The 12,578-nt window shown below is 38.6% G+C and overlaps 1 long non-coding RNA gene across 3 annotated transcripts in view; it reads left to right on the plus strand.

The window, feature by feature from the left end:
* LOC106953807 (uncharacterized) overlaps positions 1 to 12,578 on the plus strand; it is a 61,956-nt gene that overhangs the window by 15,429 nt on the left and 33,949 nt on the right. The window lies entirely within an intron of this gene.

Raw genomic sequence — 12,578 nt, forward strand, 5'->3', positions numbered from 1 at the left:
AAGCTTAGATTTTATTTATTAGTATGGCTTTTCTATTTACAGCTTCCGTCCTGTGAGTTTCCTTTTTTCTGCATCCCAGTTTATTTCCAGGAGAAAATGGTTTTCAGAAAAAAAGGCCAGAGATATACTCAGCCTTCTTTGGAACTTGCAGTTTAAGGGACCATGACCCGATACAAAGAGTGTAAAGTAGAAAGGGAATAAGAGAAATACCCAAAAAATCAGGGTAGTATGCATACTTGGGGAGTTTGATGTATTGTATTGATACTCATTGAACTTTTCCACATTTTGTCAATGTTTAATAGATAATTGCGGAGGTAAAATTTGCTTTATAACATGATATTCTAAACAAAATCCAGCACCAGGTGATGTCTGATAACAGTTGATTCAAAAACAAACATTCATTTTATTTAAATTCAAAATCATGTTTGTGTAAATACAGCAGTTTTGAGAAGGACTGAGAAATATTTTTGGAGAATACCATTGAACAAATGGCGCCATTCAATCCATCAGCTGAAAATCGAAAGCGTATGACGCACTTCTAACCTACCAAGACATGGTAGTCCATCTGAATATGTAGTCTGGTCAAGAAAAGCGACAATCAGGGAAAGTCAAGCAAGCCATGATGACTCTGGAGGAGCTGCAGAGATTCATTGCTCATGTGGGAACATATTTCAGAAATATAACCATCAGACGTGCACTCCACAAATACAAGAGAAGAAGTCCTGCAGTTTGAAATATGTCACGCAGAAGACACTGCAAACATCGAGCCTAAATGCAAAGTGATGCACCTACTGGATCCCTATTGTCAAACATGATATTGGCAGGATCATGCTGCAGAGTTGCTTTCTTCAGAGCTGATGGATGGAGCAAAATGCAGGACAAGACTGGAAGAAAACCTGTTTGTAAGCAGTGGAGGACATTAAGATACAATGACAAGAACACCAACCCTCTAGCTATGCGTAAGAATGCCAAAATCAGCGATCGCTTACTGATGCAGAAAGCAACGACAGCAACAAGCTCAAAGTCAAAGTGAAAGTATTTTCTCCCGGAGATAGTTGTACAGGAGAGGATGATGTGAGCGGAGTGAAATATCAGCCTCTTGGAGCACACGCTTAAATCTCGTGTTTTGTCAGGGTTTTTAATGATGCTATGCTCGGTAAGCTCAGGTTGCGTCGTGTCGACGCTGACCCTCATGGCCAAGCTCTGGTGACACCTTCCCATCTGTGTTAATGAGATGACTCCACTCCGTCTACGGGTCACAGTGATATTTACAGAATCCGTTGTTGCAGCAGAGATCCACGCCTCCCTGTGGCGCTCCCTCGTCTCATTTGCATTGCTTTCAGACTACCCCTTCCTGGCGTTCCCTCCGTTTTATCGCTCTCGCTGAGCTCCTCCGTGATCGACAGGCTCCTTCACACTTCTCTTCAGTTTGTATCGCACATGTTAATTAAAGCCTCTAATTAGCTTTCTCCACTAAAAGGCCGCATTAAATCAGAGTTGGAATGGCAAATGATTCCTGGCATTAGCATAATTGTGTTTTTGAAGTGGAAAGACTCAGGCATTAGGGATTTTTTGTTTCAGTGATTTGTTGTTTGTGGCTCAGCGCCTAAGGGGCTACTGGAGGTTGGTCGGGTGGATTGTGGGGCCGGGGGACCCTACAGGGGCCCCAAACACTAATGAGGCCTGCTACACTCTGATGGAGCAGATATAGGGGGAAAAAAAACAATGTTGCGACGCGTTGCCATAAGGTTCTTCGAAGATTGCATCAGAGTGAAAAAGGACACCTGTGGTGTCTGTGTTTGACAGAGAGGAACAGAAAAATAAAATGTCTGCAAATTTCACTCTCACCTATGTTACCTGGTTTGCTTAGTTTTTAAGAAATTGCATCATGTAGCACTGATTCCAACTGTCGTCTTTTCCTTGAGTACAGCACAAAACACAACTAGTCTAAAGACGACGAGGACTCACCATCTGAAAACGTACAGAAAAATATCCAAATCTGACAGACTGGTGGTACACATTATTTTTAAGGAAAGCTTTTCTCTTATTTGATGTACATCTCATTATATTCATGACCAAGCAAGATAGTTCCCTGCAAGTAAGTGCAAAAAGAAGCAGGAGCAAAAAATGTGGATTTTCTACTAAACTTTTACTGATGCTGGTGGTTGCATCATAAATAAAAAAAAAAACTAATTGAATCTGTGCATACTATTTACTCTGTAGCAGAACTAGGTGCTGCAGGAATTAAGAAAAGTAGGAATTTGAAAACGATATTTGCATGTTTTCTGCTAACAGTGGGCAGATTTTTGAGAAAAAAAAAGAGAAAAAAAAGCATCTGCACCTGCAAATGTTGGTGGTGGACTGGTGCCCTTTTCCCTCAGACTCCGGGCGAGAGGCGGGGTACACCCTGTAAAGGTCGCCCATCTGGACAAAATGGAGGCGCACTGGACAGACAGCCATGCACACACATTCACACCAAAAGGCTTATTCATGCACAGGGAGAATATGCAAGCTACATGCAAAAAGACCGCAGGCTAGAATTTGAACCCAAGTCCTTCTTGCGCCAAGTCAACTGTGCAACCCAACTCCGTTCATATTAATTCATATGTTCTTGGCTGCTTATAACCTCATTATCAATGTTTGCTACCCTGCAGGAGTTTTGGATAATTATTTAGATGCTTTGAACAGTAGACTAGGTAAAAGTTGTGGCATCAGCAATAATGTCCACAATAAAACATCCTGGAGCGATAATTACTTTGGAGCCAGTTTGTGTGAAAAACTATAGCGATAGTTCTCGGCTGAAGAAAAATGCAGAGAAGGTAAATTATGTTTGCATTTACAGAGTACAGTACTGTTTCTTTTTGCTTGTCCTTGTGTGGCACTTTGACCTGCTTTTTTACTGAAATGTGCTTTTACAAATAAACTTGACTTTATAGTAATAGTTCTACCCACAGGCCTTGATTGCCTGTCAGTACATGTAAATAGTCAAACTCTCACAAAATGGGACATGGTGCATTCTTGCTACCTTTTTTTGTGTTACATGTGGACCATATATTTGTTGATTGCTAAACAATGACATGCCTATTTATGCAAATGCCAAGTCTTGATTTTTGTGCTCAAGACACCAAACAACAAAGCACTTTCAGTCAGGAACAAAGGCTAAAGAAGTGGAAAAACTAAAACATGTAGAGTGTGCCAAAGAAAACAAGATCTGAAATTGTTCTGGAAGAATCTTTTGCTTAGCCATTCAGAATCTCTTAGATTTTGGCATAAATTTCTTTATCATTGCCAGCATAAGTTTTACCAGAAATTAGATTCAAATTTTAAATAATAGCCAAAAAAAAAAAGAAATTCACAGTAGTGCAGCTGGGACTTAAAAAGCTCTATTTGGTAAAATAATTCTGACATGCATGCAGGATGAACGGCAAGAAGATATAAAATTTAGTCCAGTAAATATATTAACTTCAAAACTAAAGCTACATTTATGTTTTTGCTCAAGTCTATGTATGAACGTAGAAATTTGAGAATAAATAAAAGAAAATTCAGCCATTTTGGCTTTTTTTTTTCAGCTAGAGAATTTCATACATGGGCAACTCTTGCCGCCAACCTTCTGGGATGCTTAGTGGGCACTTTCCCCGTCACATGGGGGTTTGGTAAGAGTCCTTTAAGTTTCAGGAACTCAGAAGGTCCGCTATAATTGACTCCCAGTAGAAAACACAAATTTTTGTTATTGCTCCCCAAACATTTGACTGGCACTCCATGCACAGTGATACTGCAGACCAAATCAGATGGATGTGCTGTGTATTTTCCCCAAAGTTTGCAGGAGGAAATGCTATGAAGTTTCTGCAAATTCCATTTTCCCTTAATAATCTTTGCATCTGCACTGAACACTGCAAATCCTTCCTAAAGCATGAACAAATGATCAAAAACAAGCCTCACGTGTCATTGAGATGTAGTGAGACATCCCTGCCAAGTTGGTGAGACTTTCTGAATACACTCACTTATTAGTGTGAAACTCTTATGCCTCAGGTTATATTCTTTTTTTGTAGTGTGGCACATATGGATTTACAGCTGATTGCCACTGTGCACATCCTCACCTATCAAACATGAGTGAAGCTGTCACCAAGCAATGGATTGCGCCTCTGGGTAGACATAATGTACTTTTCAGAGTCTTCCTCTGGGCAAGCCTAGCTCCGTGCTGCTGTGGTGAAATTATTCACGGTGAACTTGCCTTCCCAAAGGCGCGGCGGTGAAGCGGTGACAGTTTGGGGCTTGTGCGATAGCCAGGAGTGTTGTTATATGAGTTATTATTGAGCCAGCCAGATATACGGAGCACAATCCGGCACATTTTCACTCCACAGCCTTAAATCTGCTTCAGGCATGAAAACCCATTAAGATGCATCACAAGAAGCAGAGAAAGGGTTGAGGAAATGATGTAAGGAAGAGGAACTGGGGATGAATTCTTCTTCAGAAGGATGCTTTTAATCTAAATGTTTATTATTCGATCCTCTTTCTCTGAACCGCTGCAGCCAGTTGAAGGACATTCTCCTTTGTTCCTCAGGAGACTGACGTAATTATCTGGGATATATTCTTAACAGCAAAAATGCCACGGTTAGTAATCTGTTTAGAAATGGAAATTCTTTGAGAAATTAGAAGAAAAGTGGGAGTTGGGGAGGAGGATGAAAAACCAGGAAAGACCAGCAATGTCAAACAAATATGGAGGTTTCAGTTACTGCCAGACTCATTTTAGAAACGTCTAACACTCATTATGTCCGTTTTACTGGTGCTGATAGTCAGAACTCAGTAGGAGATCAAACCAAGGGCATCGCTGGAGGCTTGAGTTATACCACAACAAATTCACATTCTGTGACCTGACAGCATTTTATTTGTAGTTTCTTCAGCTTTTTGTTGCTTCGTTTAAGTTTAAAAATCGAACTGAAAAAATGTGTCCACATTTATTTCTCTTCTCCATCTGCATGCATTGGATTTGCACAATCAGACCAGTGATGGTGACTTTCAAGTCCCATTTTTTAGTTGAATGCAGCTTAACTTTGTTGGACCAAAGTTTTGTTTTCATTTGCTGTTTGGGTAAAGTTGGGAGGGAAGATTGTGGGTGGAATGTTTTCTCATCTTGTTAGAAAACATAGTTTTCTTTGCCTCCACTCTGAAAACACATTTTCCAGTTAGTGAAAGTCACAGCTTTACAAATGAAAAGGAAAAAAACAGTAATAGTGGTAAATTGTTTGCACAAGTGTGATGTCAGTTCTACCAAGAAAACGAGCACAAAAATGTATTTAAAGCGCAGGCAAAATGCCAAGCAGTGCTGTACCCGTTTTTGAACCAATAATGGCTCATCATGACTAATCCACGATAAGTGTGGTATTTTCCTCTCAAAGTGAATTGACACTAAGAGATCATTGATGAGAGTTGACTGAACTGCTGAGGTACACACAAAATGAACTGGTATTAAGGCATGATTATTTTTGGATCTTCCTGATTGAATTTATGTGAATAAATGGCTTGAAGGCTGGAGTAAGTTGCCAGTGTCGAGACTCAATTACATTTTTCACCATTTGTCAATTCACTTTTCCTATTAACATTAAAAATCAAGTATTTAAGAATTTAAATAGTTTCAGCTTTGAGTTGCAGTTTTCATGAAACTCCTCTAGTCTTTCTCTGTCATTTATGATTTATTTACATCAAAACTAAGTGGATTTTTGGGGCTATTTGGTAGTAAAACATTTGATCTGCCATTGTTCAACCAACATTTTAATCTGAAAGACGTTAAATATTTACTTGATGCCAAAATTTCTTCAAAAGGTTGTCAAAAACCTCTATGGCCCATCGTGATAAACCAATTCTCAGTATGAAAGAGTGAATTAATTATCTCACTGAAAAGTTCCTTATAACTTAGTTTTATCTTATTTCAAGTGTACTCAGATATTTGCTCTCAAAATTAGACTGAAAGTTTTGTGCTTTTGCTGTATTCAGGAGTTTAGGAATCACTATATGGTCATTTAATAAAGATTGAGCATTTTCTACTTGCAAGTTAATGTCTTAACACTAGAATTTAAGTAAACCTTAATGTTCTTACAGGTGTATTTATCAGCATTTTTACAGCAACAAAAGCAATTTAGGTGAAGTCTAGTTTGGTTAAAAGGATTATATATAATTTATCAACAAATCAAAACCTTCACATGGAAAATTTTATCTGCCAAATTTTCTTGCAGGTTGTTTTCTTAACATTAAATTAAGATTAAACACCTGTCCAATATGGAGAAATATTGTGAACACATAAAAAACGAATCCTTCCACCGTTTGAGCAAAAAGCATATCAGCTAAATTAAACTAAGCCAGCTGAAAAATGTGCGGCACGAGAATAAACTGATATTTTCGCTTCAAAATTCCCAGTCCCTCAGTGAAGATGGGCAGCGATCCGAATATCAAGATAGAAATACGGCAGATAAACACACTCACCAATGGCAGCCCTGATTGAGTGCAAGTGTCTGTGTTGGCGGTCAAGGTCAGCTGATAATGGGAGAGATTGAGGATGGGATGATGCGGCGGGAGGTCGGCAGCAGTCTCAGGTAATGAGATTTACAACCCTGAGCTCTTGCTGCACCCCTTCCTCTCCCCCTCATCCCTCACCTAACATGATTTATAGATCTAATAGACGTCACCGCTCTCACCTAAGATAGAGGCCTCACATTATCGCTGAGGGAAAGTAATCTGTTCAACAGGGCAAGATTATAGAGACAATTTTACCATGATGTTCCAGATCGTACCTGGTAAACTGATATTCCTGGGCGTCCGAGGAAGAAGCTGGTTTGGCTAGTGGCTGGCAGTAAAGTTGAATTAATGCAAAACCATCAGTTTTAATAAAAACTATAAAACTGCATTGATCACTACGTTTTATCACAGGTAAACCAATAAGACAGGATTATGACCAGCACAGGCTCTCTCAGAGGTAATGACTGTACAGCCACATTCACAGCATCAACTTCTAGGACAAAATGTTCTTCTGCGTTTAATATATCCCCCCCACCAAATGGTGTGATGACGATATTTGGTGTTATTTACTTCACCTGTCAGAGGTCATAATGTAATGCAAAGGGTGAACTGAAGATAACCCAGACTTTTCTCTTTCTGGTCTATGAAGAGAGGATGAATTACATTTCCTAAATATATCCAAGCCTATTCCTGGACCCCCTAGTCATTTTAACTTAATACAGGTAGTGGTTAAATGTTCCAGGTCATCACTTTAGGAAATGAACTGAGTCCTATAAGGGAAAAGATGCAACATCAATATTCCCAAATAAGACTTTTGAAATTTGTAAGTCTTTAAGACGGTCATGGTTTAGCTTTGGGCCCTAAAACTTTACTAAAAGGTGCAGATTTATCTGCACTATTCACTCACTTAGCAAAAAAATGGATACCCAAACAATTAAAGTCGAGTAAATTTAAACCAAATTGACTTGGAAATCTGTGCATCTCAGGCAAGAAATGCAATATGTAAAATGAATACAACACAAATAATTACAATTTTTTTTTAAAAAGTAGCATGAATTTTCATTTACAATACGTATTGTATTGACGTATTGTAAATGAAAATTCATCCAATAACAGAAATCTACACAATTTAGCTTCAGCCTGATATGGACGTCTTCCTCCAATCCTTTATGCGAATCAGGTCTATGAAGAGAGGATGATCCCTTCATAGATCCAGAACCAATGGTTCTGTTGTGTTTTAGCTGACTTTATTCTGAAGGTTTGAACTTAGACAAACAAACTTATTGAACTCTTAAAACACTCTGAGTCATATTAATGTTTACATGCTATTTTGAGCTTAGGAAAACCACAGCCATGCAGAGATGTAGTTACGATGACAGTCATACAAATGAAAGGATTTCTCAGGTGTCTCCTCAAGACGTTAATTATTCAAATAGATTTCAAAGCATTATTTTTGAAAACACGAATTTTAGTTTTTTTTTCCTTCTGATTGAGATCTGACTCCGGTTGTTTTCCTGTTGTGTGTTTGATGTCAACCTTTGAAAGGGACTATTATATTCACTGGTGGTGTCACGGTCACAAATCTGGGCTGCATGTTTTGACCAGGCAGACCTCCATGATATTTATGTCCACAGATGCAAATTTGTCATATTTGCTTCATCACTTTATCCTTAAATGTACGGATGGAACAGGGATGGGGAATCCCATCAGTGACTTGGTAGGCCCCTTTTTGGAAATACTTAGAGTTGAGATGAAGAAAATGCCAAAATGGTCATTTTGCATCGTTACAATAGAAGAAATCTGAGGAGAGAAATGAGATCTGAGCTTTATAGAGAAGCAAGAAGCTGCTTAAATGTATTATTTTGAACTTACCATCTACATCCTCTATTAAATATGTAGGATTTGTAATGGTGGCAGCCTGTTGGCTTCCAATACTGTGCCAACATGTTTTTTCAACACTGTCTCAGCTAGAAATTTCAGACTGCTGTTCCTGTTGGCAGTGCTGACTGCTCTACCAGCATTAAACGTTTGAAACTTTAAACAACTTTAAAATGTCACCAATGTTCTTGACTTAATTTCTTCCGAATGGCACGCTCCTGTTTTGTTGAGCTGCTTGTCTCTTGTACACACGCAGGAATTGAGTTTTATACCTCAACAAATCCGGAGTTTGCATTGCAGGTGTTTTTGTTTTGTTTTGTTTTGTTTTTCGTTTTGTTTTTATTAGTTTTCAGAAACATTCTTTGCACCTGCCCTTTTATTGTCTGCAGTAGTTGAGATGAAGCAGCTCTGCAGAACACAAGAATGTGAATAAAGATGCAAATTGATCATTTTACTCTGAATATGTAATGATCAAGTTTGTAAAACGGTATAACGAATCGGCATAACCAAAAATGACTTAAAAGTTGAGTAAAGGCATTCAAAGGATAATAAGTTCAATTTTGTGATTGCAAAAAAACAAGTGGATCAGAGCATGCCTAAATTTAAGCTGCTTTTCTCCTGATATTTGATTTAACAGGTATTTAGTGAAGTAATGTTGAATAACCTTTCCTCATTATAAGAAAAAAAAAAGAAGCAGAATAAGTACGGTTATGAATTTGTGAAAAATCAGGAGCTGGAAACCAAAGGTGCTGCCGCTAAGAAATAATGAAATTATTCAGGTGTGCGATGCTCTGTGCTGTTCCGTTCTTGTGATGAGACTCTTACTAACATGACATTCAACTGAAACAAAATACAAGCTGCACTATTGTTCCAGTACACTGCACAGACCAGCTGAGACACAGCAGCAGTGAGGGTGGAAGCCACTGAACTCGCTGCTCATTACCAGAACAACCTCTCCTGCAGCAGCACAACAACCGAGGAAACAATCGGCGTCTGCTCAGTTCTGTTTATTGGCTCTTGTGTGCAAAAACACGACAATATGGTGACGGCCAGATTGCCCTCCAGTAGATGCAGTGTTAATATTTGCACTAAGTCCGCAGTACGTGTTGAAAATTGTGCTAGATTGGATTTCGGGCGCACAAACATCCCCCTTTAGTTGTTTGTTTTCTAATGCAGTCTCCCATCTTTGTGTATTTTGAGAATTAAACCAATAAGCCCCCCTGCTACGCTGAGGCGAGCTGTTATTGATGTGCTGCCTTTTTATTGTCTGGAGTTTATTCAGTTCATATTTATTGTGTCTGCCTTTGTGCCAAGAAGCAGTTACTCTGAGCAGAGCGACTCAGAGGGGCTCAAAGATCCACAAACAGCTGTGGAGTTTCAGGCAACAATATGCTCTGTTAACCGTTTCAGACGAGTGTTTTATTAAATTTTCAGTTTTTCATTAAACTCCTACATTTAGTGGAACAATATGATTAAAACAACAGCTTAAGAGACATTTTGACATTGAAAAACATTCATTTTAGACAGGAAGAACTCCGGAGCATTTAAGGGCCGTTTACTCTTCACCAACATGGCTCATTTTCTCCCATATTGTGTGCAGAGACATATCTGCAGTCTATTTGAGTAAGGGATGCCAGATTGCACAAAGAAATGACTAATAGTGCAGAAAATGCAATTTAGGTCCCAGCCTTCCTTCGCTTAATTTTCATTTCATCTTTTCTTTCTTTTCTTTTTTTTTTGGTGTGGAAACGACGTTTGTTGTGGACATAAGTTATGGTCCGAGAAACGCAACCAACTCTGCTTCTGATTAGATTATTAACCATAGACCAAAAAACTGCACATAAAAATACAGCTATTAATTTTATAATTATTTAAAACTCTCCGGTTGTAAAAAATAAAATAATACATACACATGTATACATTGTATGTGGAACACAATATGATGAAAACTGACCTGAATCTTTGGGATGGTGGTGATTAATATGGGTCAATTACTATTGTATTCAAAGATTTGATAATTATTGCAATTTATAGAGAATGTATAACAGTTTTTAAGTTTTTTTTAAACCATGGTGTATCTTGATTAGGGCTGTACAATTTTTGCTGATTATTTAATTGAGACTCTGCTTTTAAATGGAGCATGTGAGTATATTTTCACAAATCAATTCACAGATTTAACTCGATTGTAAACAATACCTCAGAAGTGTTAAAAAGCTTCAAACATCTCCTTAGCAAATTAACAAGCTGAGATATGATACACAACAAAAAAACTTTTAAAGTAATTTAATTATTTCTCTGCGCATTTTATTGCATCTCCCCAAATAAATTGCTTTAGCTAGGAAAGTTATAAACGGTACCTCAGGATCTTCGTGTTGCAAATATTCTCTGAGAGAGGCCAGCTCCTGAAGAGTTTAGGAGCTGGTATTAATTTTGCTCGTTTGTCAGCCACTTAGCTCTTTCACCTGAGGAAACATTCTCAGCTGTGAGGACAATAAATAGTGCTGTCAAGTGTCTCAACAGTTTTAAGCGCAGTGGAGAAAATGCACCGTTGATTTCTCAGCGGTGTAATGCTGCTTTATTAGTGCAAAACTAAAGGCGGACATTTTTCCTCTGCTGGCAGAATAACGAGTCTTTTGAGCTCCAAGTGAACCATGAATATCGGGGAATTGCAGCGATAATCCACATGCAGACAGAGAAACTAAAGGTGATGCAGAGGACGGCTAAGGAAACTGTGATGTCTTTTTGCATCCCGAGGCGTTTTGTGAGTGTACATTTTGTGCAGATGAGTTGAAGCTTCTCTATTCAAGCCAGAGCAAATGCATTAATTACCGCACATATTATAATATCTACCAGCTGGTACAGAACACAAAATGTAACAGGACAAGTGTTGTCAGTGAGAGCTTAAAATGGCTGCTGAAAGTCAGAGAACTGGAGCTGCACCAAGCTCAGCAGACGGTGGACAGGCTTGTGGTTGGATGGCTGAGTTCGAAGGCAGCAGCTTGTTAGGATGGAAATGGATTAGCAAGAGGCACAATGGGAGTCTTAGGCATGTCTGTGGTGTTGTGTTAAAGCTCTGCCTATGTTGCCCGGGCTGCTAGACTCATTTATGCCCAGCGGTGCATGCGGCAGCCAACTCTCTCACACACGGCGCTTTTCTAATTGCCACGGTTTCTTCTGCGCTCGCAGCCCAGCCTCCATTCGGCATCCATCAAAGCCATGAATTAACCTGCAGCGCGGCACAAATGTTCTGTTTGTCACATGCAGCTGCAAGTGGAATTATTTCTACCAACGCCACTGTGTTACAATGTTGAGGATACTGAAGAGATTTTACACACAAATAAACAATTTATTTACGATTTAGTTTTCCTTTACCTGCAAATCCAAACTGCATAGAAACAGATTTTTTTTAATGTGAATCTAAGCTAGTAGAAACTCGTTTCTGATCTGATCTCACAACTTTGCAAACAAACAGAGCAGCACATTTAAATGGTAATTTAAATGCTACTAAAATGAAAGAAACAATGGGTTTACTGGCATGAGGTTTCCTCAGTTTTCCAAAGATTATCCATCTTGTTGATGACTGAAATGTTGCAAATACTTTTTAAAGTGTCTCAGACAACTACAATTAAGATAATAAAGTGACCGATTTTCATTCATTCGAGTACAAGAACATATGAAAACCCTCGGCAGATGCCAGGAAAGCCATAGAATCCACACAAAAACGTATTAAAAGGAAGGATCCAAAGAAAACAACCCAGTAGTGGCGGCAGCGTCTGACTGACAGGTGATGCCTTAGAAGTGAGGTAAAAACATCACAGCACCACTTTGAACTTAAGATGTTACTACAAAGGAAAAACTCTGGGTGTTGCCAAGCTCTAGGTTTAGAAAAAAAGAAAAATGTATTTACTTTTTCTAAAAAAAAATCCCAACAGCAACTCGTATATCTTTGTTTACATGTTATTGATCCTGTATAATCTAAAGAAACCAGTCTAGGATTGATCCAGCTTGCTTGTATCTCCTGCCTCAAGGTTTGCGCAAACTAATAAAATCCTATCAATAAGTTCTGTTGTGACATTTTGGGGATGTGTTGCTTTGACATAATGAAATTGCTTTATTTTTATTCAGTACTTAAGCTGCAAATGTAGGGATCTACAAACCTGTTTTTTTTTTTTTTTTTTTTTTTTTTTTTT

This window comes from Poecilia latipinna, unplaced genomic scaffold, assembly GCF_001443285.1.
Source record: "Poecilia latipinna isolate Pla-1442-1.1 unplaced genomic scaffold, P_latipinna-1.0 Scaffold603, whole genome shotgun sequence".
Classification (NCBI taxonomy): Eukaryota; Metazoa; Chordata; class Actinopteri; order Cyprinodontiformes; family Poeciliidae; genus Poecilia; species Poecilia latipinna.